The sequence below is a fragment of the Amblyomma maculatum genome, chromosome 4 (assembly GCF_055883805.1).
Source record: "Amblyomma maculatum isolate TAMU_Amacu chromosome 4, ASM5588380v1, whole genome shotgun sequence".
Classification (NCBI taxonomy): domain Eukaryota; kingdom Metazoa; phylum Arthropoda; class Arachnida; order Ixodida; family Ixodidae; genus Amblyomma; species Amblyomma maculatum.
The window spans coordinates 163128634-163136631 of NC_139347.1; positions in this window are offsets into that span (position 1 = coordinate 163128634).

Below are 7998 nucleotides of genomic sequence, written 5' to 3' on the forward strand. Positions count from 1 at the left end.
GAATCTGGTTGTAGCGATGAGCTAAATAAATGTGCAAAGATGTGCAGAATATCAGTCACACTTCGTTCTTTACGTACGCACTACGAGACGAGCCATGGCCAGTGTTCTTTTTCTTTTAATAAACGCCGCGCCATGCGTTCAAGCCTCCAAAAAGGCTAACGATGACATTATGATAGGAAAAATATAGTTCAGGATTAGCTGCATCTTAATCACAATAAAACTGAGTTTTCAAAGTCGCGCCATCAAACACGATACATTTCTGAAAAGTGACGCAACGACTGACATTTCCTCCGTCTGTTGCGTATACCTCTAGCATGAAGGGTAGGTACATGATAGATGTACACCGCCTTTTATGCTAGTAGAGCACAGTGCCATTCTCTTAAGAAAGGCGACACTCCAGAAATTTGGCTGTTTTAAGTACGATTATTGTCTCTTTTTTTTTTTGCAGTACTGTCTCTCACCTCCTCCGTGCCTTGTTTTGTACCCACCGGCACACAAAGGCGACTCCTAACCGGCTGTGCGCTTCATGGGCACGCTGTTGTCCGTGGCATCTACAAAGCTATGTTCAGCCCAATAAACCCAGCGCAGCTTATCGCTTGTGTCCGCTATACCAGCAAGCGCAACGTCGGTCATACCAACAGCTAACATCGTATACTGCATTCCAGTACAATATAATGATACGGGAGCATCGACGAGGAGACAGTTTGGGCACGTGACCACTAGATTTCGGGTATCTACTGATTCGGTGAGATGGCTCTCAAGCGTACATGACCTTTTGATGACGTACTGGTTTCATGCAGCAAACTCGTCAAGCAGGTGCAATCAGACCGCCACTCAGCAATTCAGCCGTCTGAGAGTTATACGAAAAGGATTATGTGTGTGTGTGGTGGCGCCTTTAGTGAAGAAGTGCTTTAAGAAGTGAGATTAGAGAAATAACCTACATCCGGAACTGACGCAATAATGCGCTTTCATAAAAAATAAACCCAAATTGCTCTTTAAACGCACATTGTTTCACCTTTTTTTTCGCCCAATTCTTAAATTTGGTGTTATTACTCGCTCCATTCATTGTGCCGCTGTGTCTGGTCGACCAGAAAGAAGAAGTACCACGTTCGCACGAGTCATCAGCTCTAGGCCGAAGCTAGGATCGACCAGCGTTCTTCATGGAAGGCCGAAGAGAGAATTCAGTGTCCAGCTCACACTCGGTAAGGGGCTTTCCACAATCTTTGCGACGACGCACTGAGCTCTAAAGCAGTCAGGTACACCACATTTATGGCGGGTATTTCCTCGCCCAGAGAGCCACACCATCGTTAGCGATGTGCATAATTGAGCACCATATTAATTTATCACCTGTGTCTATTGCAATAATATTCTGCCATGGCTCAACCTCCAGGGCGTAAAAGGAAGGAAACTTTCTAGACTGCCTCTATCAGGAGTAGGCCGCAGGGCTCAGTCCGTTCTGCTATACCATTCTCAAGAATGCGGGATAGAATCCCGGCCGCTGCAGCTGCTTTTCGAAGGCGCCGAAAAGCAAGGCACCCGTTTTATATGCATGATCCCAGATGGTCGAAACTTATACTGCGCCTACTATTGTGTCGCTCTAAATTTTCGGATGTTAAAACAGTTAAACGACATCGCGTCGAATAAACCAATTGATTTACCAAATGTGAGCGCGCATTGTTGCTTCAAGTTTAAAGCTGGGCCTTGTCTTGTGACCTTCCATACCGCTCTGTTGGTCCTCTCGATACATGGCGCCCATGCCATGGAATGCTTCGGCCTTGTCTTTGGATACTCTGATATGCTTCGAGGAGCTCCATGAAGCCTGTGTATCGTTTTATTGCGTTATTGACTGGTTCCTTGTGCCAGATGCCAGACATTGATTGAGAATATATCTCTGCTTTTTCTCTAGTTACTCTACTACGTCTTCCTAATGCTGTTGCCAGTGTGAGCACTGTTGGTTGGTTTACATCTGATTACGAGTGGGGTGCATGGAACTTACTGACCAAGGCGAGCTGAAGAATTTGATTGGATTCTGTCCGATGCGCCTGCCACCTTGATAAGGGAAGCATTCTCCTCATAATCTTTGTTGTCTTGATTAATAAAAGACAGGCGAACAAGATTCGAAGCATTTATAAAGCATAATCAGCTCATTCTAGATTCGTATTAGTTCGTTTGCTCGAACGTTTCCAGGTGTAGATGTTGTGCATCAGTGGGAAAGAGTGATTGTTGGTGCAGTTGCTGATAACGGCACCTAATGTCACAGATCCATGTGAAATAGTTTTTCTTGTATTTAACTCTTCACTCTGTGCAACCACGCACAATATTCTCGCTCCTTTCGGATACACTTGGAGACAATTTTAAATCTGGTGTAGTATTTTGTGACTTTGTTGCCAGAGTTTTGGACACGTTTTAGGATCTCACAATAATTACCTTGAAGCTTGTGGGTGCATTAGGCTAACTCAAAAGAGTATTTACGTATATTGCTGTTTATATTCCTACCAATTTGCTTGTGTGCAGAACACAAGTGTTCTGTACAAGAATAATGTTTGGCCGAAAATAGGAACTGGAATAGAGTTATAAAACGTCGCAGAGAAAGAAAGATATTAGCAATGAAAATATTGCGTTAATTACCGCTTTCTGGGAGGTGAGGCGAAGAAGTAGGAATTGCAGGAAAAATAAGCTTAGCTATATGCTTGAGCATAATTGCGGGCACTGCCATGATATTTGCGCCCCGCCGGGGTGGTGCAGTGGTAGGACGTCCGACTACTGTTCGGAGTTCCCGGGTTCGAACCCGACCACGGCGGCTCCATTTCGATGGAGGCGAAACGAAGTGGCGTCCGTGTGCTGTGCGATGTCAGCTCAAGATCCCCAGGTTCTAGCCACCATACCCAGGTGGTCGAAATTACTCCGTAGCCCTCCTCTACGGCTCCCCTTTCTCTCTTTCCACTTTTTCTCCCACCTTCATCCCTTCCCTTACGGCGCGGTTCAGGTGTCCACATAGCAAGCGTGACAGATACTGCGCGTTTCCCTTCCTGTGAACCATTTATAATTATTATTATTATTTATGATATTTACGCGTCTCGCCGTCAAAAAGAAGTTGAATGTAACACCTCTCATAGCCGTCGCTGGTGCTTCAACAGTTTTCACGAATTCTCAAAAAAGACTCTGGTTTTGGTTCATATATTTATTTATTTATAGGAAGGGAAAAGCGCAGTAACTGTCTCACTTGTTTTCTGTGGACACCACAACCGCGCCGTAAGGGAAGGGAGGAAGGTGGGAGTGAAAGTGGAAAGAGAGAAAGAGGAGCCGTAGTGGAGGGCCACGGAGTAATTTCGACCACCTGGGGATCTTTAATGTGCGCTGACATCGCACAGCACACGGACGCCACTTCGTTTCGCCTGCAGCGAAACGCAGCCGCCGAGGTCGGGTTTGAACCCGGGTACTCCGGCACAGTAGTCGGGCGTTTCACCACTGCACCACCCCGGCAGGGCAGTTATATATAACGGATGCTCAATACTTTTTCGGTTTCAGCACCCGTTTTTTTATATATATATAATTAACGGGTGCTCAATACGTATCAAAACGGGTGCTCAAACCGACAAAACAACAAAACTCAAGTTTTGAAAGGAAAAACATTCTTTATCTGCATGTTCATGTTAAGTTTCATCTTGCGTTCGGAAATGACTTAAAAAGGCGGAGATTAATATATTGTGAGCGCAGCGCGCGAACTTTTACCTCTTTCATCTGCAGAGATCCATCCTCATCATCATCATCATCATCATCGCTGACTGCTGCTCGGAGCGTCGCGAGCTGTGGCCAGCTAGTTCTGGAAAAGGACAGACGTTTTGTGCAAGTGCTCTCCCACAAGTGGTGGAGGTGCGATTCGTATTCCCCATTTCTCGCTTTAGACCCACCTACCGTTCTCCCTGGAGCTCCGTTCAGGCCTTCGCTTGCGTCAATGGTCCTGTGCTAGGGATGAGGGCAACGGTGCTCGCTCATCCCAGGCGTCTCCTGCTCCTACTGCGGCTGCCCCTGCCTGGACCAGTCACCAGCCGCCAGCGTTATCCCCAAATCTTTGCTGGCCTTCGCGGTGAAGATCTCGATAACCAGCGGCATCATATTGAATTTATTGTGCTCCCACGTGCGTTCATCTCATGATCTTGGGATGGAATTTCTTATCGTCGGTGTCCGCCCTCTTCTCTTGCCGTGAGCGCCTTATTCATCTTGAGGACCCCGGTATATTACCAACCTCTGATTGTTCACCACCACACGTGTTCGCAGCAGGTGATTTCGTTTTGCCTCCAGGACTCGAGCAGCTGATCATCGTGGCATTAGACTAACCTCTCGATGGCGAGGCCTTCGTTATGCCCGCTCCTCGGTGGACCTCCGACGTCCTAGCTCTTGCCTCATGCCTCATCTCCTTCACCCGTGGTTGCGCGGTGGTTGCGGCCCTCAATACAACTCTCCAGCCGTTCTTACTGACTGCCCAGAGGAGCCACAGTTGGGTTTATTTTTGACTGCGATCCCGTTCCCCTCAACACAATTTCCAGAGCACTACCGCCTGCTGCCAAGCCTCTAGTTCCGATATCCTCTGCGCTCGCAGCCGCCATCAGCCCTGACCTTACATCCGAGCAGTCCACAGCTCTGCTAGACGTCTTCTTGCGGCAACGAGAGTCTTTTGATGTGTGCGCCTCAGCGTTAGGGAAGACCTCCGTCACCTCTCCTCGCATAGAGACGGACGGCTCTGCTATTGTTCGACGACGGCCGTATCGAGTTTCAGCAGCAGAACGCAAAGTCATTGAGGAGCAAGTTGCTTACATGCTCGCTCGAAATGTCATCCGGCCATCCACGAGCTCTTGGTCCTCGCGTGTGTTTTTCGTTCGAAAAGAGATGGCTCGGTCCCCTTCTGCGTGGATTACCGGTCACTTAACAAGATCACGCGCAAGTATGTTTACCTTTTGCCTCGTACTGGTGACGCATTATACTGTCTCCAAGGCGCTGAGTATTTTTCCAGTCTCGACCTCCGCTCGGGATACTGGCAAATTCCGATGCACGATGCAGACAAGGAAAAGACTGCCTTTTCTACCCCCGACGGTCTCTACGAATTTAATGTGATGCCTTTCGGACTCTGCAATGCGCCGGCCACCTTTGAGCGCATGATTGATACTGTGCTTCACGGCATGAAATGGAAAAGATGCCTATGTTATCTCGATGACATCATTGTCTTTTCATCAAACTTCGCTCAGCACTTACAGTGTCTCACTGAAATCCGTACGTCCCTTGCCCAGGCGGGGCTTCAGCTGAATACCAAGAAATGCCACTTTGCCAGTAAGACCATCAAAGTACTCGGCCATGTCGTCAGTAAGGCAGGAATCCAGCCTGATCCCGAAAACATTGCGGCTGTCGTTAATTTTCCTCGCCCCAACGTCAGAAAGATCTTTGCAGCTTCCTTGGTTAGCCTCCTACAATTCCGCCGTTTTATTCGGAACTTTGCAACAATTGCGGCCCCGTTACACAAACTCGTGTCTCCCCAAGCGTTTTACACCTGGTCCACTGAATGTGAAGACGCCTTCAAAGCTCTCAAGCAGGCACTCACTTCCACTCCTGTGCTTCGCCATTTTGACGCTGACGCGCCCACCATACTTCACACAGACGCCAGTGGCCACGGTTTTGGCGCGGTTCTCTTGCAACGCAACGCAGTGTCTGAAGAGCAAGTCGTCGCATACGCCAGTCGTACGCTTACTGCAGCTGAGCGTACCTATACTATTACCGAGCAAGAGTGCCTCGCCGTTGTTTAATCGGTGCAAACATTTCGACCTCATTTGTATGGCCGCCACTTCACCATTGTCATAGACCATCACGCACCCTGTTGGCTGTCATCGCTGAAGAACTTATCGGGTCGACTGGGTTGCTGCATACTAAATCTTCAAGAATACACCTTCACAAATCTGGGCGAAAACCCCTCGACGCTGACGTCCTCTCTCGCTGTCCATTGATGCCTACTGACGCGGCCCCACGTACGGTCTCCTCTCCCTCCTGCCATCCGAGTCAGCCTTCTGCTGGCCACCTGAAGGTTGCACCCATCTCTATACCTCCACTCGAGAACAATGCTGATTTCTCCTCCCTGCAGTTGACTGACCCTTACTGCCACACAATCATCGCTCACCTCCGTGGAGAATCAGTTGTCCCAAACAGTCGCTTGCGCCGTCAGCTTCGTCGGTTCTGATTTCACCATGGAATACTTTACTGCGACGTTTATCACCCCATGGGTCAACGCTCGGTACTCGTTGCCCCTCGCTCCCTTCGTTTTAAAATTATGGAGGCTTACCCCGACGACTCCACTGCTGGACATTTAGGCCACTTTAAAACTTGCGACAGTATCAAGAGCCGCTACTTCTGGCCTGGGCTTTCTGCCAGCGTCGCCAATACATTTTATCATGTCAATCGTACCAGCATCGCAAGCGTTCAACATCCCCTCCTGCTGGCCTACTGCAACCTCCACCTTGCCCGTCTGTGCCTTTTGACACAGTCGCCATTGAGTTGTTTGGTCCTCTCCCTTTGACGTCAGACGGCAATCATTTTGTTGTCATTGCCATTGACCAACTAACGCGGTACGCTGAAACCGCACCTCTTCGCTCCGGTGCCGCCTCTGATGTCACCGACTTCTTCCTGCGTGCGATAGTTTTGCGTCATGGTGCTCCTCGTATTCTCATTAGCGACCGTGGAAAGACATTTCTTTCTCAAGTCCTTGAGGAAGTACTGCGTGCAGCCAACACCGTCCATAAGACTTCTTGCTACCACCCTCAGACCAACGGACTCCTCGAGCGGTTTCATCGCACTTTGTCCGACATGATATCCATGCATATATCGCTCCTGATCACCGGAACTGGGACGTTTTACCTTTCGTCACCTACGCCTATCATTCCGCTGTTTAGCGCACTACTGGTTATAGCCCTTTCTTTTCAGTTTATGGCCGTCAACCATCGACAGTATTCGGCACTACTTTCTTCTCTGCTCCTTCTACATCTGAATCTCTGGGCGAAGAGTTTGCCACTCGTATGGCCCAGTGTCGCCAACTTGCCTGTTTGAACACTCAAGATGCTAAACAAGAGCGCAAAGCCCTGTATGACGAACGCCATTGAACTCCCTCCTTTTAGCCCGGTGATGAAGTTCTCCTGTGGACAACAATCCGCATTCCTGGCCTGTGTGAGAAGTTCCTCCATCGCTACATCGGTCCTTATACAGTACTCCAACAAACGTCTCCGGTGAACTATCGCGTTATTCCCTCGCTCACCGTCGCAGATCGAAGTCGTCGCTCCGAAGAGATCGTCCACGTCTCGCGTATGAAGCCTTATGCCCGTCGTTCCTCATCCCTGTAATCAGCGATCACGGTGGCTGCTCTCTTGTCAGGGGGATTTTTGTGAGCGCAGCGCTTGAACTTTCACCTCTTTCATCTGTGTAGATCCATCATCATTATGATCATCATCATTGCTTACTGCTGCTCGGAGCGTCGCGCGCTGTGTGCCAGCTGGTTCTGGAAAAGAACAGACGTTTTGTACAAGTGCTGTGCCACAATATATTAGAAGCATTGGTTCTATCCTTTCACACTTTTTATCTTCATTAATTTATTTTGTGTTAGTTGGTTTGTGGGGTTTAACCTCCCAAAGCGACTTAGGCTATAGAGACGCCGTAGTGGAGGACTCCGTAAATTTCGACCACCTGGGGTTCTTTAACCTGCACTGACATCGCATATCACAAGGGCGCCTTGCTTTTCGCCTCCGCCGAAAAGCGGCCGCCAAGGTCGTTATTTTGTTGTGTTTCACACTGTATATGAGTGTCACGTTTCATAAGCCTCTCTATTTCTCCCTCTTTTCAATGACAGTGAATTCTGCTCCGGTAACCAACGTTTATTTACGTTTTCGGATTGTAAAGGTATGATGCGTATAGCGTATAGAGTTCGCTGGCTCTGCGTATCCTGTGAACCTTTCACGCTATTAGGAT